General features: G+C 43.9%; 1 long non-coding RNA gene across 2 annotated transcripts; it reads left to right on the top strand.

Annotated features, from left to right (window-relative positions):
• The first annotated feature begins 4,083 nt into the window (after positions 1-4,083).
• LOC122472530 lies at positions 4,084-26,356 on the top strand. 2 transcript variants are annotated; one of them, XR_006294461.1, is made up of 4 exons: positions 4,084-4,378; positions 19,885-19,968; positions 21,996-22,223; positions 25,143-26,356. It is a non-coding gene; the product is annotated as an uncharacterized LOC122472530 (long non-coding RNA). The 2 variants fall into 2 exon arrangements; XR_006294462.1 differs by lacking the exon at positions 19,885-19,968 and having other exon boundaries at positions 4,095-4,378.
• Positions 26,357-27,197: the final 841 nt, after the last annotated feature.

The raw sequence follows: 27,197 nt of genomic DNA, 5'->3' as shown, positions 1-27,197 counted from the left end.
TGACAAGGTGGAAGTCTAGGTTTTTATCTTAGTTCTCTTGATTTTTAAACGTCGACAAAGAGTTCAAACACGCCAGAGGGGCAGAGGAGCATAATGGTCAACAACTTGCATTATGGAGCCAGACTGCTTGGGTTCAACTTCCACCTCTGCAGTTTTTTAATTAGCTGTGCCACTTTAGGCAAGTTACTTAACCTCTCTGTGCCTTAGTTTCCTCATCTGTAAAATGAGGACAGTCATATAGTACCGATCTTGTAGGTTTGATGTGCAGATAAAGTGAGTTTATATATGTAAAATGTATATATGCCTGGCCTATAGTTAGTGCTACAGAAATGTTAGCTTTTATTATTTAAAATGAGAAGCCATTGTGTGGGCTAAATAAAACACCTCTGCAGGCTGAATTCAGCCCATAGATTTCCAATTTGGGCACTGTGGTCTAGAAACAGGAAAGAAAGCTTTTGGTAATCTAAGGCAGTTTGTATAAAATTATAGTCACTATCTCAGCATACTCCAAAGTACACTGAGAGTTTAAAATAGGCTAGAAAAGTCAATCTGACCCTTGGTAACTCTCCAATTTTCTGATAAACACAGTGGTCACTCAGCTGATCTACAGGAAGTGGAGGGGGGGGGTGTTCCATTTCACCTGTGCGGGGCTCTATAGGTATGGCAGGCTGAGTGGTCAACATATTGAAATAAATGAACAAATGAAATAAAAATCCACAAACAGATGCTCTCCTAGCTGACCCCATCCATGACTTGGCCAATCCAACTACCCCAGCTTCTGCCCCAGTGACTCCTTTCAGGCCCTGCTTCTGTTCCACGGCATCTGTTCTGGTTGGTTAGTGTTCTCTCCATACCGGTCGTTACATATTCTGTTTGTCACCTCTGCACTTAGGTGCGGCAATGCCAAATAAATTGCAGATTCAAGCATTAAAAGGTTTGTCTTCCTACAACCTGTTATTTAACCCTCTTTGAGCCTTAGTTTCCTTATCTGTAAAATGGGGATAACACTAGTAACTATCTCTTATTATGATAAATGGGGGGATCCATGTAAAGTGTTTTGCACAGTGCCTGAAATATGTCAACCCTCTCCATAAATACTAGCTCTCATTGGCATTAATTTGCATACCGTATCACCAGGTGAAGGTCATGTCTTGAATCTCTTAGAGCCTCAGGAAGGCTTAATCTAGTTCAGATGGGCTTGCTATTCAAGGCCTATAGATTTATAATTATATATAACCATATGCAAAATTATATTTTATTTATTATTGTAGATTATTACAGAAGCATATAAACACATCAAAATAATTTGAACAATAAGAAAATGGGGGGAAATCTAACAACTCACCAGTCTAGAACATTAGCTTCTAAATAGCATATTTAAATAGGATTATGTAAGAAGAAATTTTCAAATGAATCAAATACAATGTGACACCTCTCTGTCATTTGGCCAGATTAATAGCCCCCTGAGGGCAGGGTCATGTCCATCTTGGTTACTGCTACATCCCTGGCCCTGCAGAGAGCATGGCCAGGATTGGCACTTAATTATTTATTGAATGAATGGGTGGCTCAGTCGATTGAGCATCTGACTCTTGATTTCTGCTCAGGTCATGGTCTTACGGTTTGTAGGATCCAGCCCTGCCTCGGGCAGTGTGCTGACAGTGCAGAGCCTGCTTGGGATTCTCTCTCTCCCTCTTTCTCTCTGTCAAAATAAATAAGTAAACATAAAAAAATAATTATTTATCAAATTAATGCACAAATGTTGAATGAATGAATGAATGAATGAAAACGGGGGAGAAAGCAGGCACAGAACATTAGAGCACAGGGGAGCCCCAGGCTGGGTATTTGTTAACCAGGAGTTGACTGGCAGGTATCATGGATCAGAATTCAGTTTCTGGGAAGGTAGAGTGGGGAAGAAAGTGGGGAGTCCAGATCTAGGAGTATACACGGGGAAAGAACAAAACAGGATCTCAATGTTCAATGAGAAGCCCCAGCAATGAGGTGGAAGCTTGGAGCTGCGTGGTCCTGCTTAGCTGGTTGTTTTAGAGACCCCTAGCCCCACCCCTGCTCAGGCATCTGCTGGTCTTGGAGTGTGGTAGGTCTGATTCCATAGGCAGCTGCACCCCTACTGGGCCAGGTGGGAAACAAAGCACCCATAGATAGCTGGGTAGTCCCTCCCCAGGTTCATCATCCTCAACGTAATTCCCCTGTTTGTTTCAGCTCCGTCTCATACCCAGCCTTTCCTCACTCCTGCTGCTACCCTTCAGTGGGAATTAAGGCTCCCTCAGTGGAGCCTATGGAGGACTTTAGGCTCAGGTCAGCTTGAGACTAAAAGATCCTTGTAATATGTCTCTCTGTGAGCTGATCCTAACTTACAGAAACCGGCCCTGCGTTGTTGACTTCTAGAGATGGGGAACTGTGTTTAGTATGTCACCTTGTTCGGTGATATAACAGCTGGCATGCAGGGGCACGGCTGTGGTGGTTACTAAACGATTGAAATAAACTCAGCAACTGGAGGGTTAATACTGGGCACAGAGAGAAGGACCTCCAATAGAATGTCCAGCAAGTTCTCCAAGGGCTAATGCCTTGTTATGAAATGTATTGAAAATCACTGCTGACTGTTCTTAAAATGTAACCCAATCCTTGGCATATTATTATATAAATGAAGGAGTGAATGAACGAATGAATGAATGAATGAATGAATGAAGGCAACAGTTGTTCCATAAATTTGTGTTGCATGAACGAGTTTCCTCTGTCAACTGTTTTTTGAAAAGGCATGTATCTCTCACATGCAGCAGAATGTCCTGAATACATCTTAATCAGCGTTTGAAACTAGTCTCAGAAGTCAAGGTCACCCTCTTACTTGTAACTGGGCTTTTATATAACACACTTCAATCACCCAACTGGGGCGACTGTCAGAAAAGCTTTCTATGGTAAGTAACACATCCAGAGCACAAGTCGTATTTTGCTTTACATACTTAAGTGAAGAATTGGTCCCTGGCTGAACATAATGGAAGTCATTTGTTCTGGAAAAAGCAATTCAGAAAAAGATATCACCTAAAAAGCTAGAGTAGTCTACTCAGAACTCTCTCCTCTGATGGGCTGTGAAAGATACTTGGGCTTAAGCGCTATTTTTCGAGGGGTAAGGAGTGTTTTAATTTCCCATAATGGCATCGTCTAGGAAGTCAGTTTATTCACGGTAACCATTTGCCCCCGCAATGTGTGATTGGCCCCATCTGAGAAGTAACGGATGCTCCTTTTAGTGCCTGGCAGTTAAAGCAGTTTGGAAGTGATTTCCACAGTTCCTAGCCAAAGTTGAAGGGGTTTCAATCAGTGGGAAAAGTGGAAAGAAACTCCTTGCATTTCAGAGGTTGTCCTTGAGAAGACTCTCTCAAGCCTCCAATCAGGGATCTATCTGGTAACATTTTTTCTATCATTCATCGTCACCCATCTCTGCAGCGAGAGGAGCCCAATTTTGGTTTCCTATATAAGGACCAGCAATAAGGGAGGGGAGTCCCTCAAAGCCTCTCTCTCTCTCTCTCTCTCTCTCTCTCTCTCTTTTATTTTAGCCCCTTTCTTTCAGATTTAACCATGGAATTACTTCTCCCTGTTAGAACTGTAGTTTTCGTAACTCAGCCCTAATGCCAGAGTGCCATGTGGCCTCAGAATGGACAGCACACGTCCTTGTAGCAACTTCCTCGGAGCCCTGGAGGGTGGAGGAGAGAAGAGGGGTGGGGAGGGAAAATGCGAGCCCTCCCTGGAGTGGGGGTACAACTCTTCTCACATCCCTTATGAGTGAGCGTCTCCAGGCACATCTCTGGCCAAAACGGGGGAGCCAAACCCAAACCCTTGCCTTGTGGGAAGTGGAGATTTGGTCCCTTTCAGCTTTTGTTCAAAGTCTCCTATAAAAGGGAGCCGCCCTGTCCCACCCGGGACTTCAGGGAAGCTGTGCCCTCCCCAGAAATGACAAATGGAAAAGACAGAACGGACTCCAGCCAGGCCAGGATACAGTCTCTGGAAAGAGGTTGTTTTTGTCTCCAGTGCCATAGAAAACACATCCTCCTAACTTATTAAGTAGGGAAACAGCACGATCACACACGCTGGAGGTTACCAAGGTGAACAGAGTCCAAGATTAAAATCTGCCAGCCCAGTGGTGCATGGAAGCATGGAAGGCCCAAAGAGGAAATCTAGTTCACTGTTGGTAAATTTTTTTGGATGCTGTTTATGTTTGAACTTTTCTCTGTTTTCCTGTAGAAACTTCCGTACCCTCTTCCTGTGTCCCTACAAAAGGCCTGGACAATGCAGTCCCAGCACCGCTGTAGGACATGGGCAGGGCCCCACCTTCCTCCTTCCTGCAGGGATATCCTTTCCTATAGAAGAGGTAAGAATGTAAGGTTCATGTGAAAATGTTATTATATTCCTTATCTCAGTCATTTCGTGATTTGCTGTTTGGCGACAATAAGTCAGCCTGGCCACATTCACAATAGAGGTGGCCCCAGTTCCTAGTTTTGGCTCGTGCTGTTTTCTCAGCTGAAGAGGGCAAACGGCTGTTAAAAATGCTGCTTGTTTTCCAGGATCTTATCAAGAGTTCACGTCTAAGGCCAGAAAGAGAAGGGAGGGCTCCATTTTTTTTTCTCTCTCCTCATTGTTTCCAACTGATTTGGCAGGAAATGGGAGTCCTCTACCTGTCCCTCCTGGGAGTAAAATTGATTTGATTTCATTTTTCAGATGTATCCGTTACCACCAGGAGTTGGGGACATTTCTGCTCTCCCCAAAGCAAATGTGCCCTGCATTTACACAAATGACATCTTTCAAAATTGGAAACGAGTCAAATTTAAATGGGGAGCTTTGGGATTGGTGATTGCCATAAATTGCCTCAGAGAATCTCAGCTTTGTTTTATCTTCTAATTCACCCCTTTGTAAAGTGCCTTTTGGGGCTGTGGACTTTGGCTGACTTCAGCAAGTTTGTGTGTGTGTGTGTGTGTGTGTGTGTGTGTGTGTTGTATAGCATCATTGGCATAGACACTCAGAGAATCGAAATCCTTCACACAGCATTTCACATAAATTAGGGCAGTTCACATTAACAGCTTCCTAGGAGCATATGTTACAGATGGGCAATGCAGAACTCAGGAGAAGGTAAGTCAGTTTCTCAAGAATCATAGTGTATCTGTGGTTGACCCAGTATTTTCTGTTTAACCGAGTTCAGCCAATTCAGTCAATTGGGACAAGAATCAAGGTCCACCTAGATGCTTCATCTCATATAAAATCAACCTCAGACGATTACATTTTGAAGGGCTGGGTTGTTTTAGTATCTCTAGATAAAGTTTAAATATAGGAATTATGTAAACCACAGTTTTCCCTAAACAGAAGGATCTTTCCTTTCAATGTCAACACTTCACCTTAAAGCCAAGACACAGAGCCTGGACAGTTACTAGATGGAATCATAAAACAATCCATCCTTAACTACCCTCAAGACTACAAGAACTGGAAAAAGCAACTTTATTCTGCTCTAGTGGGATCTTGGTTTTCCCGGGCTACATCATCCTCAATCCAGGACCCTGCCTCCGATCCAAGAATCTCTATCCCCACCCAGTCTTGTTATGGAATTTCAGCTCCTCATGTGCACTGCTCATGCTGGCGGTTGTTTGTGGCTCTTCTGCTGTGTGAGGATGTTTGCAGTCAGGGAGAAACCCTCCAGACTCTCTCCTACCACATGTGGGTCCTAGGTGGCCCACGGGGTGGCTGCTGCTCCCACACCTGCCTGCTCCCCCACCTCCTTGGCTGTGTTTGATCAGAGCCATACTTACCCTCTGTGTTCATCCTGGGGTACCCAACTGCTGCTTCACATACAGATGTCTGATAGATCTGCCAAGAGCCACCCCAGATAGTTTTTCCACCCAAGCGAGACAACCAACTTTAGACCAGCCTCTAAGGGATTACATTTGTGGGAGAAAAATATTTGACATCCTTGTATTGTATTAACCAATGCTTTCCCTCAATCCCAACATTTCCTTTCTCTCCTTGGTGCTTCCCCCATGCCCCTAACTCTCTTTGAAGCAGTTGGGCAATTCTGTGTTGACTGCCTCAGAGAAAGGATGTTACAATGGAAAACAGCCGGGAAAAGACTCTTCCTGACTTTTGAGTTTCAAAAGCTTAGGCCATTAGGGAAATGGAAAAGACCCACAGAAAGGACAAAACATTTGGCAGCAATGTCATGAGTGAGAACAATCCCTCACTAGCCCCACTCCCTGAGCTTCAAGAGTTGGAGAGAGCCAGAGGGGAGAGAAAAAAATTGGTGAAGTCTGGGACAAGAGGGCGAGATCTGAAGGGGCCACATGCGCATGAACAGAAACAGCATCCACAGTATACCCATAATCTACTCAGAACTCTCTGCATCACTCATGCCCACGGGCTATACCAGTTGACATCCGGTGAGGGTTTCTCACTGACTGTTTAGCAGGAATAACAACCGTCTGTGCTCCCAGCTTGGCTATGATGTCACAGTTGGACTTACCCCATGTGATCAACCCAACAAACAATATCTTAGGGCACCAGAAGGCCCCCAACAAGAATGGTGGGGCCCTTGGGCACCTGGCAAGTTATTGCAGTAGGAGGAAAAGTCCCTGTGTCTACAATTAAAAGCTGAATGAAATCAGCTCAAGATTTTCCCAGACCAAAAATCATGGTTTAAGCCTCACCTCTATCCAAGCTCTCCTAATTATATGATTCCTCTAATCTTCTTAAGGGAACTACATTGCTCTTGTATGCTGAAGATCTTTGAACTGTTTCCCACAGAGGTGGTCCAGTGATCTATTTGAGTGATTCTACCTTGTGTTGCAATTCTAGCCTCTGACAAACACTTGACCTTGATTTTGACTGTAGGTAATTGCCTGGCTTTCCAGGTTCTCATGCTTGTCTTCATAGAACCCTGCTCTCCTCAGCTCCCAGGACAAGAGGGTTTGTGCAGCTTTAATGCCTCCAACTTCACTAGAGTGTCAGTCTCAACACACCAGCCACCCTCCTTCTCATGGGCTCATCAGTCACATCAATCACACACCGAGGCATTCTCTAACTCTGAAGACAATTCACCTCTGTCCCATCTTCTCTAAGATTGAGTGAGTTACAGATAAAATGGAGTCTTCAGAGCCACGCCATAAGTACCAGAAGGTGGAGGTTGTGCCTGGGATGAGTCAATGTATGAGATCAATGGAACTAGGTTGAGCATGTGGCTGGTCTGGATCACTTCTCATCAACATGGGGTCCCTTCTTCACTCTCTTTTCTCCCATGTGACTGGTACCTTTAGACCATCCTGAGGACAGTCCCATTCTCTTCCTCACTCAGGGAAGGGTAGTAGGGTTGCTCCAGACCCTAAGTAAAGACTTCTCTTTTAGTCTAGAGGTAAGTTCCTGAGGGTCACAAAGTGGGCCCAAGAGCCAAGTGCCAGCAGTTGAAGTTTTAAACTAGAGAAGGAAGGGTATAGGGACACCAGGTGAGTCCTCAATGTTAAAGTTCTCTGATGATGTCTACACTGAAAGATGACAATGGAAAACGTAGAAGTGTCACTTCTGATTTATGGCACATACTTAGCACATTGTTTATTTTCATCTTTGCTTTTTCCTTTGCCCACCCTGCTTCACAGAGGTGTTGTGAGGCCTAATGTTAATAAAGTGTTGTACAGGTCTCAGATACAAGTTATAAAGAAATACAGGAATGAGCACTATCACCGTCCCTAATTAGCCTGAAGCCAAAGGAGTATTAACTAGATTTAAAGGTTAAAGGTATAGGAATATTAGTGCGTGTTTCAAAAGCTACCACATCGGAGGGGGGGAGAGGGGAATGTATTATAAAAGGTGATTTTTTTCATGGTGAATTTATAAAAGCATTCAGAGGGAAAAAAAAATGGAGAGGAGAGGAGCAAACATCAAGGGATTATTAGGAGTGACCATGAAAGCAGACTAGTTAGTAAAAACAAAGCAGGTCCTCAACCAAGGTGACAGCATGACTGATTTTTATGTTAAGATTTTCACATCAGGTCTATTAAAGGAACTGTTGGCTCCATGAGTGTTTATTGGATTGAATACTAGCTGAATTAATGGGGCATTGGGTGGGGGGATGAAATTTTTTTATTAAAATACAGAGGTTTTGTGGTAAATTATGGTAGCTATGGGTTTGCAGTTGGGAGTGGGGGATGCTTAAGAATATTCCTTCTACCAATTGCCCTAGCAATCATATCCATCCTAGGAGGCTCACTGCCTCACTTCTGATCCTTGGTGACCTTGGGGCAGGTTATTTAACCCTTTTGTGTCTTGGTTTCCTCATTTGTAACAAGGAAATAGTGAATAACTACCCTTATAGTGTTACTGTGAAGAAACATCAGTTAACATATGGAAAGCACTAGCACAGGGAAAGTTACACTAAAAGGCTTACTATCCTTGTGATGATTTTCATCATTATAACTTCACTCTTGTCCTTGGAAACATCTTGAACAGGGAATCAGTTGGAAACCGAATGTGCCTCATATAAGCCCCAGAGAAGGTCTAAGGACCTAGGGAAGAGAAAATTGAGAAGACAAGACACCAAGTGGAAGGAGAGTGGATCTGCCATGATGATTCTCTTGAACAGGTTTTCACACATTCTAAACGCTTTTACAGGCTGTTCTACCTCATCCAAAGCCATTCTCAAAATAATATTTGGCCTCATAGAACCAGACTGTTTCAAGCATATTCAAGGCTTGTCTTTAGCCCAATATTTTGAAGCAATGTTAGATCCCACAGTATCATTCGGTCCTCCTCTCTCCATTGTCATGGTATTTTCTGAGAAGGATATTTAAATAATGGAAAGGAGATGGTTAGTGGTGATGATTTGTCAATTATTTTTAGCTCTCCTCCTGCAGGGCATGTGATGGGATGGGATTATAGTTCTGGGCCCTTTGGGGCATTGGATAGGGTCAGGTGGCTACTTCTGGCCAGTGAGTTGAGAAAGGCAGTGAAACGGGTCACTTCCAGGCTGAAGCATTCAGCAGCGATGTAAGACTTACCAATCATCTCCTTCCCTCTGGTTTGGAAGTCAGCAATGCTGGAGATGGTGACTGTCCGTCTGCCTGCATCCCTCAATGTCTCTGATAAATGACAGACAGAACCAACTCATTGCCACCCCACTTCCAACCAGTCCCTAGGGGACAGGGAGCATGAATGAGAAATCAAATTCTATTGTCAAAAGCCGCCATTTATGGGGTTATATGTTATGGCAGCATAACCCAATCTCTTGTGACTGATGCAGGTATCTTTAGTGTAAAAATCTACTTGCACACTAAACAGTGAACTACAATAGTGATAGTCTATTCTGACTATGGTCCCCAGGTAAACCTTTGAAAAACGCATCTTGTGTTATGAGATTCATCCTTTGGCCTGGTTTAAAATCCCAGCTCCTTGGCTCTGCTCCTCTAATCTGACTTTCTTTTCCACAGCTTTAGTTAACAAAACCTTCTTCTCAAATCAGACCACACTTCTCACCATGGGCCCTCAACAAGCCGTATTTATTCCTACCTCCCAGAGTACTCACACTATTTACCTCACAAGAACAGCTACTGGTCTCTGCCTTCTTAAATCCTATTCTTTGATTGTAATTGTTACTATCTTTCCAGATAGCAAGAGAGAAATTACTGTGAAACTCTGGAACATGATTATTGCGTTATTATTAGCAAACATAGATCAACACATAAAATACAAGAGGGCCATGGGAGGACCAATGACAATGATATGGACCAAGGATTATGATGTGCAACTGAGGTCCTTGCATGTCAGTATGGATATTATCTAGTCACCAAAGCATCATACCCAGGACTCTATCTTGCAGCTGTACTATCACAAGTGTACAAAGTTGCACTTCTTTTTTTTAATTTATTTTTAATTTTTTAGAAGTTTATTTATTTTTGAGAGGGGGAGAGAGTGTACACAGGGAAGAGGCAGAGAGAGGGGGAGAAAGAGAGAATCTCAGGTAGGCTCTGCACCACCAGCATGGATCCCAGGGTGGGGCTCAAACTCATGAACCATGAGATGATGGCCTGAGCTCAAGTCAGATGCTTAACCGACTGAGCCACCCAGACGTCCCCAACATTGCACTTCTGAGATATTTGCTGCACGGTATTTATCCTGGTGAGAAGCTGGGAAAGCCTCAGTGGCCACCAATATGACACAGACTAATTATCGCAGATCTGTAAAGGGATATGCTGGGCAAGTGTTAAAAGGAGTGAAGTAAAAGACTATGTATTGACATAGACAGATAAGCATGATATACGGTTATGTAGAAAAAGCAACTTGGAGAATAGTACACGTGGTATGATTTGGTTTATGTTGTTAAATATATTTTATATTCATAAAACCTCTGGAAGGATATTCACTAAACCAATAGCAGTGGCTGTGTCTGTGAGGTAAGGCTGCTGGTGTGGAGTGAGGAACTCCACTTTTTACTGTATTCCTGGAATTCTTACAAGAAGCGTATATTACTTTCATGATAAACATTGTAATACTATTGTTCATTGAGCAGTCACTATATGTCAGGTTGCCACTAAGTTCATGTGATAATCCTCAGGATAAAACATCATGAAGAAGTACTTTTATTATCCTTACCCAATAGACAAGAAAACTGAAGGACAGGGAAGTCAAGCAATTTGCCCAGAGTTCGTAAGTGTGAAAATTGGAATCTGAACGCGGGTGGCTTAGCTACGCGATGTGTACTCTTCATCACTGCCCTATAATCAAAATAAATAATAACAATTTTTTAAGGCCCATTCTCCTTTCAGGACACAGTTCAATTCTCATTTCTGTGATGCCACCTCCGATCACATTAGGCAATTCATTCATTCAACACACATTTAGTAAACATATGTCAAGGGGCCTGTTTGGGATCCTGCAAAGAATACAAGTCAAATTGGTCACAATCCTTGCCATCCAAGAGCTTATGAGGAAGATAAGAGAGCTTAAAAACTGGAATGGGGGTGCTATAAGACAGCGACAAGGTCCTATGAGTTCAGAGAAGAGGGAACCAGAGTCAAGCCTGAAGGCAAGAAGGGCTTGAAGGAAAGCCACTCGTCCGTTTGCTGAAGTGAAGGCAGTAATAGACAAGGCTTCCCAGATGGGAGAGAGACAACCTGCTGCGGGGTGTGGCTTCTGTTTGGTAGGAAATGAGATCCTGTGAGAAAAATTTTATTAGGCCAGTGATAGGCTCACCAGAGCAACATAATGATACCAGTAAACGTTTATTAAGTGCTGGACAGGATGCTAAGTACTTTTGCATATACTACCTCATTTCATCTTCAAAACAAGCTTAGAAGAAGATATGGATACTTTCCCAATTTTACAAGGAGCTGAACTAACTGGCTATTTAGGCAGCGCAGCTGAGAAATAAGCCCAAAGCAGTCTGGGTATGATGTCTGTATCTCTAACCATTTTATCACACTACTTTTTTGGAGAAATATCTGTGGTGCTACTACACAGGGTGGCTCGGGGAGGAGAGAAACTGAAAGGGCAGGAAAGTTGATTAGGAGGCTGTCGCAAAACTCCAGTCCACCCTCCCCAAATCTGACAGCATTTGTTTCCAAAGTACCACTTGGCCCTTCATCCTATTGTGGGCTTTACACAGGTGTGTTAATATTCTCAAGCGCGTAGGAAACATCAAGAGGCGTATTGTTGCTATAATGCGTGTAACATACAAACAGACCTGCACACGCGTATCATGTACAAGGGTTTGAATGAATAGTTTCTAATATTCTGTCATTTTCTGATTCCATAGGGAGATCTTGATAATAGAGTAACAAACCACAGTGCATGGCACTTGATGGTTTTACACTTTCCCACAGAGAGCCATTCTAGTTCTGACCTTTAGAACAAACTTCTGAGGCAGGTAGAACAAGTACTACTTTTTAGAGAGGAGTAAGTAGATTAGGTGAGCTTAAGTGCCCAAAGTCACAGAGCTCCTAAGCACCAGCATTTGGGCTCAAATCTAGGTATTCAATTTCAAGTCTGGTGGGGTTTTTTGTGATTTTTTTTTTTTTACAGTTAAAGAAAATCCCATGATTCCCTATGACAGTGCTCTCTTAAAAGTGCAACCTAACCTTCACATTAAACTCTGTTTACGGGGCGCCTGGGTGGCGCAGTCGGTTAAGCGTCCGACTTCAGCCAGGTCACGATCTCGCGGTCCGTGAGTTCAAGCCCCGCGTCGGGCTCTGGGCTGATGGCTCAGAGCCTGGAGCCTGTTTCCAATTCTGTGTCTCCCTCTCTCTGCCCCTCGCCCGTTCATGCTCTGTCTCTCTCTGTCCCCAAAATAAATAAACGTTGAAAAAAAAAATTAAAAAAAAAAATAAATAAATAAATAAACTCTGTTTCCAAAACTTAACAGAAGTCCATGGGGGAGGGGAAGAAAAAAAAAAGAGGTTATAGAGGGAGAGAGCCAAAGCATAAGAGACTCTTAAAAACTGAGAACAAACTGAGGGTTGATGGGGGGTGGGAGGGTGGGGAGGGTGGGTGATGGGTATTGAGGAGGGCACCTTTTGGGATGAGCACTGGGTGTTGTATGAAAACCAATTTGACAATAAATTTCATATTAAAAAAATAAACTGTTTCCAAGAATCTCAAAGTTTCAGAAATTGCAATCATCTTTTCACATTGAAAGGGGTGCTTTCTGGGTGGATACAACGTATTGGGGCACAATGTATTGGTGCATCGAGCCGGAGCGATCAGGAGCGGGAGTGCAGACCCTGGTGGGGAGCTCCCATTGCCCACAGTATTATTTTAGGCTGCAGCTTCCTGCACCTTCCTTGCAAGGTCGCATTAAGTTTGCTGCCCTTGCGTTCATCCATAAACACTTTGATGTGGATGGACTTGGGTATGAAGTCACACTCTCTGACTCACTTCTACTTCAAAGCAACCAATTATGAATGAACTCACCAAGTATGTCAAAAAACTGGAAATAATTGACAATTCCCTGCTAACTTTTGCAAGAAACCCTTCTGGATGTGATTACATGAAATACTGTTTGTGGAAGTGTCCAGCACAGGGCCAGGCCCACACGAGTCTTTCAGTAACCAATCATTTCCGAGCACCAACCCGGGCCAGGCTTTGTTCTGGGAGCTGGGAATAGGGCAGCAAACAAAGCAGATGAGGTTCCTGTCCTCATGAACCTGGCTGGGGAACACGGAGAATGAATGAGTAAATAAACAAAAAAGTATATCCGGTCTTGAAATGTGCTATAAAGAAAATGAAACAGGCGACATGATGGAAAATGGCTGTGAATGACTTTAGATACAGTGGCCAGAGAAGGTCTCAATGACAAGATGTCTTTCGTTTAAGGGCCAGCCTTCCAAGTTGCTACAGGAATTTGGGCAGCAGCACACACGGGCATAGCCTGTGAGGGACTGAACGAAGGTAATGTGGCTGGAATGTGGTTAAGAGGGAGAGGGCTAAGATGGAATTCTAGAAAGGAGGTGGCAGCCAGATCATGGAAGGTTATTACAGGTTGGGGAAAAGAGAGTGGGTTATATTCAAGTGTGAATAGGGTGGTTAAGGCAGAATGGCTTGAACTATCACACTGGTATGAGCTAACTCTAGCTGTTGGGTGGAAAATGGAGTATTAGGGGGACATGTCTTAGCTCAGGCTGCTAGCACAAAATACCATAGACTGGGTATCTTAACAGATGTTTATTCTCTCAATAAGCCTCTTCCAGAGGCTGGGAAGTCCAAGATAAAGGTGACAGCAGATTCAGTTCTTGGTGGCCCACTTCCTAGCTAACAGACCTGGCTTGTCATGCCCTCACATGACAACACAGAGAGTGAGCTCCGGACTGTCTTCCTCTTCTTATAAGGACACTAATTCTATCTCAAGGGCTTCACCCCCATGATCTCATCTAATCCTAATCACCTCCCAAAAGTCCCATCTCCAAACACCATCATGCCTTCAAGGTCAGGGCTTCAAGGTGTGCCTTTTGGGGAGACAAACATTCAGCCCATAACAGGGCAGGTGGAAACGAGAGGCACCTGCTACAGAGGTCTGGGTGAGAGGTGGGGAGCCTAGACCAGGATGGGTGAAACTAGGTGGCAATATTAGATCCAACTTGTCCTTTGGAGCTGGAGCTGATGGGGCAGCCCTGAATAAATGTTTCCACATGGGGCTACTTTTCCTTTCCTCCCTTCCTCCCTTGAAACCTCCCCATTTCATTTCATTTGTTGAGCTTTGGCATAAGGTATTTCTTAGGTAATTTACATCTTTTTTTTTTTTTTTTAGTGCACAGATGATAATTGTATCCAAAGACAAGTCAATTCAAGTCGATCTAACAAAACTTTGTTGAGTGTGAAAAACATACAACCTCTTCACATCAGATGCTCTTTCTACTCATTTCAATTCAACAGTGGGTTGTGATCAGTGGTGATGAGCTGTATCTATGATCGGTTCTGGAAGTTCAGATGAAAAAGACACAGATGTAGTCCTCAATAGTCTCACAGTTCAATAACGGAGAAATATGGGCAAGGAAATAAAATACAATACAGGAGACAAGTGAAACACAGAAGCATGTAAGATACAGGACACTGAAACTGTGCAGGAGGAGAGAGCAACCATCTGAAGGAGGACTAGGAGAAAGCTTTCTGGAGCAGGTGACTGCTGGCCTGAATATCAAGGAAGGACAGTCCCCTGGTGGACAAGGAGGGTGTCCTGGGTCTGGGAACAGCACAGGCAGATGTATGCAGGAGCGAAACAGTAGGGTTTATTTGGGGGAACCACAGGCCGCTCAGTATTGCTGAAGCAAACATAATAACAGAAGGACACAGGCTGTCAACACAAGTCGGACCCAGATCACCGAGGGCCTCATTTATTATGAGCCCGTACTGTTTTCTGTTAGTGATGCAGAGTCAGAGAAACATTTCACACCGGGAGAGACCATCAGATTTCATTCAACTCTATGCATTCGCCAAGTGTAGCTTTAAAACACACACAGACACATCATTTGAGAATATTTGCAAAGGTGTGTGGATGAGACTTTAAAAACATGTGGCTTCAAGGAAATTATATAATTTGGAAAGGGCAGAGAATGAGGAGAGGAAAAATTCCAGCGGCTCAAGGAGAGATTCTCGGCCCCTTTCCAGCCCCTGGGAAAAGTCCGACGCGGGAAAAGCAGCCCGTCTGTTATGTCTGCAGGCGTCTGAGGCGAGCCCTGCTTCTCCACAGAACGGGGCGATTCATGCAGAATGTAAAGATGAGAGGTGCCCATTTTCCAGGGGCTGAAGTGCCAATTCCAGTTGCAGTAAGAAAGTGACAGGAGCCGGGAGGCCCAGTTGTGCCAAGGTACACATTTCCAGTGGGCACACCATGAAGGCATCTAGTAAAAAATCCTAATTGTGCTCAGAGGACTTTCATAGGCCTTGGCAACCTGGGCATGGGTATGGAATGTGTAGCTTCCAGGCCTGGCTGAGTGGTGCCTCGCAGCATCTCATAAGGTCTCGAGGGGTGGCATAAAAGTCTGCACCAATGCACGAAATCAAAATTAACTTGAATTCCTTTGGTATCCTTTTTTAAGATGCCACATAAAATTTGGGGAAGGTGGTGCTGCAGACTGCAGACTCAGAGGATGGCATCACTCTGCCGTTCCCACTGTGCAGAACCAACTGGGAATGTCAACGTTTCGATGTGGAAAAGTCCCCCTGAGGCTCCCAAATGTTGTTGGCTTTTTGGCTTGCTTATAGAAACCATAGGGGTGCAGCCTGGTCTTTGTAGTGGGTAGAGAAGTAAAACTGGGCTCAGGGAATGGCTAGGAAATGAAAATACTTGAACATTCTCGATCGTCGGCTGCTACAAAAATCTTATAATTCTGATTGCCCAGTAGGATAGCAGCTAGCTCCATTGCTATTTGAACTTAAAGTTGGGTTACCCACATTTCAAGTGCTCAAGAGCCATATGTAGCTAATGACTACCAAACTGTGCAGACTGAGAACACTTCCATTGTGGCAGAAAGTTCTATCGGACAATGCTGTCAGATACCAGCTTCAGGGTGCTTTTTCCTCAGGCCACAGACTCTAAGTGCTGCTTCATATATGGTAGTTGTGATAAGAATGATAATTACATTAATAATAATAATGACGGTTCACATTGTTGAGCTCTCATTCTATGGGGCGCTGTGCTAGAGTCTTTCCATGTCTGCCAGTTTAATCCATTAAGAGGATTTTTTTCCTCATTGCTTTATCCCCCTCCCCATCCCAAAATTCAGGAGAAAAGTGGCCATTGGTCCCTTGCATAAGAAGAGATTGGTGTTGCAGAGCCAAAAGCCAAAATCAGCTAAAGACAATGTATCTGCTTCTTTTGCAAGAAAGCTAAGTAAGTGTGTGGAGGAGAGTGAGCTAGGTCTCCTGGGAGGGGAGAAGAGAGAAGGGAGGAAAAGGGGAGAATGGGGCAAGTCCCCCAGACTGAAAAGAGGATAAAGGTCAGAAAGTCCTTTTGGTGGTGAAAACAAAGCCCCACTCCCTGGAGCTAAGCTACCTGTAAGATTCCCAGAGGGGAATGGCCGTCTGTGTCTCCATAGAGGCTGGTCCCAGGCCCTAAGTTCCCAGCCCTTACCAAAGCCTCTGTGTCACAAGCATGACACACAGACCCTGGAATCACTGAGCGTTAAGGGACCTCCAGCTGGACCACAACTAGTCCATTTGGTGCCTTTGTGCTTACTAGAAAAAGATACTCTCTAGGGGCGCCTGGGTGGCTCAGTAGATTAAGTATTCAACTTCTGCTAGGTCATGATCTCGCAGTTACTGAGTTGGAGCCCACGTCAGGCTCTGTGCTGACAGCTGAGAGCCTGGAGCCTGCTTCGAATTCTGTCTCCCTCTCTCTGCCCCTCCTCCACTCGTGCTCTGTTTCTGTCTCTCTCAAAAACAAATATTGAAAAAATTAAAAAAAGAAGAGAAAAAGGCACTCTCTCCTTCATATAAAATAAGTTATCGTGAGGTTAGTATGTTACTGATATGGGCTGAATTGTTCCCTCCTACCCTCTGCCTGTTGAAGCCCTAACCTCTAGTACCTCAGAATGTCTGCATCTGGAGACAGAGCCTTCAAAGAGGTGATTAAGTTAAAATGAGGCCGTAAGTGGGACCTCATCCAGTCTGACTGATGTCCTTATAAGAAGAGGAAATTCAGACTCACAAAAAGACAACAGGAATCCACGTGCACAGAAAGACCTTGAGACAGGGCAGCAAGGCGGAGGCCATGTGCAAGGCAAGGAGTGAGACCCCAGAGGAAACCGACACCGCCAGACCTTGATCTTGGACTTCCATCCTCCAGAACAGTGAGAAAATACATTTCTGATGTTTGAGCCACCCACCCTGTATGTTCCTTGTGATGGCGGCCCCAGAAGACCAAGACAAGTACGATGCAATCTGAACAGCTCTCCCTGGTTAGGCTGCAGCCCAGACTCATGCTCACACACCAAGACTTTTCTGTGCCCATCCACGGTGTACATCTGGACATGGGCTGCTGGTCGGTGAAGACAGCCTGTCAGGTTTAGGGGGAGGGACGCCTAGGACACGCAGCCCTCGGAGGGCCTCCAAGGACTGTGGGTGGGGAAAAGGAGCAACTTCTAGAATGAGGTGGGGCAGGGCATGGCCCCGCATGCCAGCAAGCACGTGTGCACCTGAGCTACCGTGCGCGTCCATCACCACGTGTGCCTTACTGCTTCAGGACTTGGCAGGGAGGCTGGAATCTTCCTGTCCACCCACCCACTCCCCTAAACCTTAGTCCCTGCTGTGAGTGGCACTCTTAGATGAGACGCTGTGGTGTGGTGCACCGCCTGACCCGCAGATGGGATCGGGCCATGACGAAATCTCAGCAACAGCAGGGAGAGGCTGGAGGCCAAAGACTGCAGTCCCATGTTCTCACGAGACCCTAGAGCAGAGAATTGCCACAGTATTTCCTACCAACCCAATGGGAGGGGAGCTTGGAGGCAAAGTTGATTTCCTTCAACAAAAATAGATTACCTGGCCATTCTTCAACACTTAACTTTGTGAAATAAGGTTCATGCTTTACGTATGATTCAGAAACAGGGTTCCAGCGAGAAATTGGCGGCATGCTCAAATGGAGTAACTACAGAGGGATGAATGGGATGATTTGCAAAGATGAGGCATGGTTAGGAGAAACCAGGAAGAGATGATGAGGCAACCTGGAGCTAGCCATAAGCTGGAGTGGTTACTCCTAACACCTGACGGGTGTGCAGAGGAAGCAGTTTCTGGAAGGGCTGAAGCTCACGGAGGGAGTCACATGGCAGGAGCTGTGGCCATTGGTGGAGCTGAGCAGCCATTGTCCACCAGAAGCCCAGCAAGCAAAGAGGTGTGTCAGGGGAATAAGTCCCCCAGCCCTATTTTCCCACCCTCCGATCTCTACCATAAGAGTCCTCACAGCAGAAGGACCAGTCAGAAGCCCAGAATAGGGTGAGAAGGATGGAGAGAGAAACTAGGAGAACAAATAAGATAAGGCAACACACCTTCTAAACATGCATCATTTAATCTAGCCCTCCAGTGACCCCCTGGTTAGACCCAATTATTATCCCTACTTATAGATATAAAAGTTTAGGCTTAGGGAAGAGGTTCAGAGGTCTTGTCTCACTAGATCTAGAACATAAGCTCCATAGAGGCAGTGTCCATATTTGTCTTATATCCAGTTATATTCCCAGTGCCTAGAAAAGTGCCTGGAATATAGTAGGTGCTGGCTGCATGTTTGATGAATGACCAAATGAGTGAACTTCTTCAAGAGCACACAAGTACCATGTGGTGGTGCAGGATTTGAACCCACACTATCTGATGGCAAGGCTCACAGGCCTAAGGATCACATCAGTGTTCCTAAACCAAGGTCTGTAGATCCTTATAAGTCTAAGAGTTTGCCAAGATAATTCTAAAATTTTGTGATTTCGTATATTCATTTCAACGACAGCTTTAAGAAGTATATATTAGCATATCCTGGATCACCTGGATGATCACCTATCCTATAAACAGACACTATTGTAAGATTTCAGTGCCCAGGTCTGTGTTTGCATTCACTGTCATATTGGCACAAAGTGGTACCATTGTAATGATCTTGGGCTAATGAGAAAGGAACATGGGTGAACTTAATTCCTAAGTGATTCATAAGTAATGGCTGTGAAAGCTGAATGACATTATGGAATACTGTACAAACGAGAAAAAGAGGGGCAGGGTGCACACTAAAGAATTGGCACCAGAGGTCAGAGCTACTGTATCTTCATGGTCAATGATTTAGGTTAATCCAAACATCATCTCTCACACTAATGTTGTTACTCTGAATTGTACTGCTTATGCAGCAGTTTGGGTTTTTAAAAATTCAGCTTGTTTTATAGTTGCATAGGAGTTTAAATATAATTTTACACTTATTTATTTGGGGCAAAATAGAATTTAAATTAGCTCTTAGGTGTTTTGTTTTTCCCTTAAAATATACCCAGGCATTAGACAAGTACAGGAAATGCTCGTGTTGTAGGCTACAAACCATGGCATGAATTGCTTTCAGCAGGAACCTAACAGAGGCACCCCAGACTAATTAGGGATGTCCAGGAAAAGGGAAAAATCTTGATGTTCACCCCAAAGTTGGAAATACTTAGTATTTATTGAGAACCTCTTAGTCACTACACTGAGTTTTTTACATGTGCTACAGACTGAATTGTGTCTCCCCAAAATCATATGTTGAAGACCTAATATGATGGCATTTGGAGATCGGGACTCTGAGAGGTAATTAGGTTTGGATGAGGTCAGGAGTGTGGCTCCTCATGATGAAATTAATGCCCTCATAGGAAAAAACACCAGAGAGCTTGCTCCCTTGGCCCCCTCTCTCTTAACCTCTCTCTGTATGTGCAGATACGGCAAGAAGGAAGTTGCCTGCAATCCAGGAAGAGAATCCTCACTGGCACCTTGATCTTGGACTTACCAACCTCCAGAACTGTGAGGAATTTAAGCCACCCAGTCTATGGGATTTTGTTACAACAACCTGAGCTAGTACAAGTATCATCTCAAATCCTCCTAACAATTTTGCAATATTATGTCCCCATTTCACAGATGAGGAAGCTGAGGGTCAGGGAGATATGTAACTTGCCCAAAGAACACGACTAGAAAGAGGAGAACAAGGATTAGTTTATAAAGGTTTGTGAATAAAGGTTTATGGATTTTTTGAAAAGCTCTCTGTCTTCTAAGGCCACATTAATAGGTGACAAGTGTTAATCCTACCATCTATGATGAATGTCATACTCTTCATACTGACAGAAGTACTTCCTAGTCCCACATGGAGACTATCTAAAAATATCCTCAACTTTGTACTGATAGATATGTGGACCATTTGTTACTAATGTGGGTATCAACTAGGGTGAACCTGACAGTTCGGCTTTAATTATTTTAAAATTCTGAGCGTATTTGAGCCTAACTTCTCTTCCTATTGAAAAGCATTTGCGCATGAACAGAAAGTGTCGTCTAGTCACACGGAGAAAACTTGGAAGAAGAAGGACTATAGGAGCTCTTGCCATTGCTATTCTAACCCCTAGTGATTCTCCAAACACCCGCGGCTCATCCAGGCTGACAGACAGCATAATGGGTCAACTTCACAGACAGAAGCAATTAATGCAACAATCCCTTGCAGGTATATAGTGCTTCAGAGTCTGCAAAGAAAATTCACACATGTCAACTCATATAAATGGAGTCTCAACATTTTAAGTAATTTGTGGAGGGTTTGAGGCCAGATCTTCAGAGTGATTCAAAATCTGGTGCTCATTGTTGCTATTGGTTTCCCCACTTCGGTGGAGCATGGACCGCTCAGAAGCCATCATGTGCTTGCAAAGGAATCTATAGCAGCATATGCTTGAACTACTAGGAATATAAATTCCATGAGGGCAGGGCTTCTCCAGGTGGCTAAAAGCCAGGGCTCTGACTGCTACATTCAAATCCCAGCTCTTCTGTTAGCTGGCTGCATGACTTGGTGCAAGCACCTATCTGTGCTCATTTCCTCATTTAAAATAATGTATAATATATAGTATGCAATAATTTATGATAAATTAATAGTATCTACATTATAGTGTTTTAGGAGTAAATTAATGAATACATACAAACTTTTAACGTAATGCTTAAAGCAATGAGAACATAGAAAGTACTCAGTATATGCTAACTATAACTATTATTATTCACCACTGAGTTAGTCGGCACCCAGGTTAGTGCCTGATAAACAGTGTACCCTTTAAACACTTATTGGATGAATTAAATACATATTTCAACCGAGGATTCCCAAAATAGCATGGAGAGGGAATTCTTAAGACAGTTTGTTTTAAAAAGTAAAAAGAAAATACCTCCCTGTGACAGCAACATCTATCCTTGAATCGACAACATTTCTAGGTGACTTCAAATATCCAGAAGAAAATTAGTTTCAAATCACTTTGGCTTTTAGAAAATAATTTCACATCGGTGGTTAGCACAACTGGATGACATCCAGGAGACACTTATGAAATATTTGTTGTTGATGATAAATACATTATTTGGGGTCTGTTTGGGGCAGGAACAAAGGAGAAAAGAGGATCAGTTTCTAGAAGATAATTTCTTTAAAAAATTTTTTTTTTCAACGTTTATTTATTTTTGGGACAGAGAGAGACAGAGCATGAACGGGGGAGGGGCAGAGAGAGAGGGAGACACAGAATCGGAAACAGGCTCCAGGCTCCGAGCCATCAGCCCAGAGCCCGACGCGGGGCTCGAACTCACGGATGGTGAGATCATGACCTGGCTGAAGTCGGACGCTTAACTGACTGCACCACCCAGGTGCCCCTCTAGAAGATAATTTCTGCAGAGACTTGGGCAAAAGGAACACAGAGGGCTGATCTCAACATAACTGATACTGCATGAACATTTCTTGTTGAGCATCAGTCCTCATATTAGCAAAGGTAAGCTCTATCCTGAGAACGGAATTTCAAGAGACTTTCTTTGTCCTTTCCCAGATCCAGGACCACTGTTTTTCTGCAGTAACTTGAGAACCAGGAGATTGGAAGTAGAGGTGTGTTTTCACCCAGGCGAGCGGCACAGGCTGGGCACACAGTGTGTCTGCACAGCACTGTATGATAGTTTACCCAGAAAACCCTCAAGCTGCACCTTTCATGATTCAGAAGAGACCATAACTCTGGCCAGCCAGTGATCATGGGTGCAAGCTGCCAACCAGCAGGCTGATGGTATGTGAGCAACTCTTCTAATATCAAGAAATATTGCAGCTCGGGGAGTTTTTGTTTTCTGGAATGCTATTTCCCTCTTTGTGATCAACTTTGCTCCGCTGTTCTTATTAGATCTTTTTGACTTTTATAAATTTACTTAGAAAATTACATTCTCAGAGCAATTGGAGCTCCTTCTTCCAGGATGGATTTGACCCTCCTGCCTTCCCCCACTGGGAATTTTCCCTGAGACAGGTTTGCAAAAAAAGCACTTGGGGTCTTTTCAACACACGGTGACTGTTCACAAGGCACAATTGTTTGTCTTCAACTTGGAATTCATCTCCACTGAGCCAGGAACAAAATCAAGGCGACAGAGGCTTTAAAATTCAGACAGGAAGTTCTGCCCTTTTGACCTGGGAAACCAAGAGGAAAGTGAGGAGGAAGACGATAAAGAAAAACACCAGGAGGAGGTCTGATAGCTGCATCTCTTATAGACCTTCTATGTTTTCCCCACAAAATTGTTTAAGGTAGAGGTGGTCTTTTAAATGATTATTGATGAGCATCAAGTGAGCCACGAGACGCCCCCACCAGCTCCCATCCAGGCAGGCTCTTGGTTTTAAAACCCTTTTGCGCAGATATAACTAAGGCAAGTAGTTCTAAGAGCTGGGGGAAAAAAACTCAGAAAAGAGCTGGGTCCTGTAGCCCTTCCAACACAGAAGTAATTCCACACTTCAGGCTCCCATTTCCCACCTTTTCCCTCTCCCTCCGCACATTCGCAACTTCTCCCTTCCGGTGTGGCCACTCTTGCCATGTATCTATTCCTTGCTGGCTTGATCCTGCCCCCTCCTGCAATTCTTGCCCTTCCTCCTTCCTCTGCTCTAACCCAGCCATCTCCTCCAAATCAACTGAGATTTATTTAAACCATTTTTTAAAAATGTTTATTCATTTCTGAGAGAGAGACACAGAGCGCAAGCAGGGGAGAGGCAGAGGGAGAGGGAGACATAGAGTCAGAAGCAGGTTCCAGGCTCTGAGCTGTCAGCACAGAGCCTGATGTGGGGCTCAAACTCACAAACCATGAGATCATGAACCTGAGCTGAAGTCGGACACTTAACTGACTGGGCCACCCAGGCGCCCCTATTGAAACCATTTTTGTTCCACTTCTTTCATTTCTACCATTTGTCCTCAGTGGGATTTTGAGAAACAACATGTCCTCCCTGTGTGTAGCATCAGAGGCTACTTTACAAGTTGTGGTTTGGTAGGCTCACCAGTCATGCATCTAGGGAAATATGTCATTGACACCTGGGATAAACTAGGCTAAAATGAAATCCATTGCCTCCCCACCTACTTCTTTTCAACCCACCTCTATGGCTGGTCTGGCCCTCTTTCTCCTCACCCGCCTGGGTACCCCCAAACCAGATCTCTCTCCCGCTTCCTCTAAGGCCTATTGATATCACTGCAACACCTTTTAAATGTTATTCTTCCTTTCTGTTCTCATTGCTCTGCTTCAAGACCTGATCATCCCTCACCCAAACTGTTTTCATACCTCCTAATCCTGCTCCAGTATCTTCAGCTCCTTCCTGTCCCCACCAGACTCAACTCTGCAAAACACAGATCTTATGACACCACTTCCCTTGTTCAAAAATCTTCAGGGGTGCCCTGTTCCTAAGGGCAAGTCCGTATTCTACAGCCAGACATTCAAGGCTCCTCAGCATCTGACTCAAACCTACTTTTCTAGTCCCATCTCCCAGCACATGCCAGGTCCTTGGTCACCATGCATTGAATAAAAAATGTTTTATCTTAAGAAGTTTTGTCCCATGATTGTATCAGCTGGGGTTCACAACCAGGGCTCCAAACTGAAAATACATAGGCTCCTGACTGCCCTTAGTGTTAATCTGGGTCATTGCCAGGTCCCTAACACTAACTAGCTGTGTGACCTTCAGCCAGCTCTCACTTCTTCAGACCTAGGTTCCTTCAATAATACCATGAGGCCCAGATGACTTCCAAATTTACTACTTCCAATATTAAAGATGATGGATAAGATGTGCAGACCCTCTAGGCCAGATTTCATGGGCTGTGGTACCCTGCTGCATTGTTCAGGTACTAACTCTGATCTCTCAGTTCTTTCTGTCTGAAGCCATCATCCCATTCAGGGATGAGATCAGACCCTGGAAGAACTGACTCATACCACAGCCTCAGACAAGTCAGATTTGTACCATAAAGCTCCTTCATGAATATGCAGTTGTAAGAAAACTTCCATAAGCCCTTCAGAACACCTTCTCCCTAGATTAATGGTATATGCATATTAATTATCACCTAGATGTTTTTCCCTTGGTAGGTAAAATTAGTTACCCAGAGATTGGTTGGGCATACGGATTCAGAATAAGAAAGACTCATAGTCTAGAGTCTAGTGTTTGCAGGTTGTGATAGGGCCTGATGAATTCCTTTTGTTTCAAGTGTCTGCTAGGAGCATTTGATTGCAAGCAACAGAAGCTGACCTTGGTTGCAAAGAGCAAGAAAGAGGATAATTGGGATGATCCTGAGTAGCTAAAGGGGGTCTTCCCTGACCATGCAGTCTGAAGTAGCCTCCCCAGCTGGTCTCCATCACATCATCCTACTTCTTTCTTTCATTACTTGTCCAGTGTGCAATTATCTTGTTTACTTGTTTGTCCTTGGTCTTCCTCATTAGACTGCTTGATCCATGAGGGCAGGGACATTGTTACTGTTTGTAGTTCTAGCTCCAGAATCTAGGACAGTGCCCAGCATACATGGTATGCGTGGAAAGATTGTGGGATGAATAAATGAGTAGAAAGTGCTGAAAAATAAAGCCCTAGGAATGACTGGAGATGGGACGACCAGTAGCAGGAAACTCTGAACTTTTTTTGTAGGTATTACCATGAATGACTTAATTCCAACTGCATCTGTCTCTCTGTGTTTCTGCTCCAGGTTCACCTGCCTAGAATAGAGAATTCAGTTGGCCAAACTAGGACCACATGCCCACCCTAGAGGCCATGATGTTGGAGTCCTGGGATTGTCTGCAGAGCAGAGCCTCACATGGAAGACAGAAGACCAGATCCTGAAAGAAATGGTTACCAGGCAGACATCCATTGCATTAGACCACAGTGATCCTTTTTCTTAGAGACCTGTCAGTTGACATGACAATTCTGCTCCCTAAAGATACCTCCATAACAGCTTATCTGCCAAGTGATAACTTTTCTTGTCTCCATGGGCTCCACTTAGGTAGGTCTTACCCACTCAAAAGACTCATGTGCCCAGAGGAGACAGACACACTCACTCTGTTAAAGTGATCTAGGTACTCTCTGCGTAGCATATCCCAGAACATCTTTTTGTACATTTGTTTCTTATTGTTTAGTTCATGAATAAAACATGCATCTAGTTTACATTTAAAAATGTATGCTTTCACTTAACCCAAAGTCCTTGTTTTATGTAAACCCACATTTGGATTACTTTGTTGTGGCTAATACTGTTGGTTGTCTACCCAACAGCCACTTAGGGCTGCAATTCACCCAGTCCTGGGGATGAATCATGATGGAAGCCCCCTACGTCTTTGCCCATAATTGGACATGTAAACCTAAATCTGGGCCGTAAGAAATAATGCAAATTCTACGGAGGACTTCTGGAAAGATATTCTTCCCTGAGAGGGTCACATGGAGAAAAAGCATTTCTTGTACCTTATAGCTTTTCCTCATTCTTCCTTCTTCATTTTTTTCTTAAATAACAAACACTTTCTTCTTGATGAGGATGCTTTTAGGTAGAGATATGAAATTTGGAGCTGTGGCAGCCATCTTGCAAATATGAAGTGATAAATGTAAGAACAACATATGGAAAATGGTTCAGTAGAAGAAAGGAAAGGCCTGAGTCCTTGATTTCATTGTTGAAGCATTGAAATCAACCCTGGATTACTTAAGTAAATAATATGGGTGAAACCACTCTCTGTTGGGCCCACTGTACCTTACCGTTGAAAGCATTCCTACCTGATAGACCTGTGACAAACAGCTAACTTCTTGATCTTAATGCTAACTCCTTGGCTTTCTCACACTAGAGATGCTTCTGTTGCATAGTAGTGGGGGTTTTACTGAGCATTAGCACAAGAGTAAGTCTGAGAAAGAGCCTAAAAGTTCATTGTGTTTTGATATAAACGCTCCTCACGATTTATATCCACTTCCTATAAAGCGATCATTATGAATATCTACCTGAAAGAATACTATGACTATTCATATAGATATCTCATATGTAAAATATGTTATCTAAATTTTTTGTCACTTTCACATTACAATTTAGTAGACTCCGATCTGCTATGATTTCAGAACTTCTAGACAGAAGGGACTTAAAAGTGGCAATTAACTGGGAAGTGGGAGATGGGGTCTGGAACGTGCATTTGCACTGTGACTATCCATATCATGAAACGGATGGAGCTAAGGCAGCCTCAAACACCCCCATCTGCACCTTGTTGCTAGTATACCTTCCGTCTATAAAGCCAACTGCTTAAGGATTTTGACTTCCCTCCTAGAAGTCGAGGTATCAGTTTTGAAGGTTTTATAGCATAGACCTTCAAGATTGGAAACCTGATGGGGGCACCTGGGTGGCTCAGTTGATGGGGCATCTGACTTCGGCTCAGGTCATGATCTCGAGGTTCACGAGTTCAAGCCCCATATTGGGCTCTGTGCTGGCAGCTCAGAGCCTGGAGCTTGTTTCAGATTCTTTGTCTCCCTCTCTCTTTGCCCCTCCCCCATTTGCACTCTGTCTGTCTGTCTCTCTCTCAAAAATAAATAAACATTTTAAAAAATTTCTTAAGTGTTACAAAATAGATTGGAAACTTGATGGAATAATATGACTTTACGTCTGCATTGCCACTGGGTTATCACTAGCATTTCCCATAAAAAGAGATTCAGGCACACAGGGTTTAAATGGCTCTCAAAACACACAGCTAGCCAGCAAAACCAGTTCTACAACTTTGGTGTCCTGATCATTATTCTTCCC

Source organism: Prionailurus bengalensis, chromosome B4 (assembly GCF_016509475.1).
Source record: "Prionailurus bengalensis isolate Pbe53 chromosome B4, Fcat_Pben_1.1_paternal_pri, whole genome shotgun sequence".
NCBI lineage: Eukaryota > Metazoa > Chordata > Mammalia > Carnivora > Felidae > Prionailurus > Prionailurus bengalensis.
The sequence above is the reverse complement of the archived record's forward strand: the minus strand, read 5'-3'. Positions and strand labels throughout refer to the sequence as shown.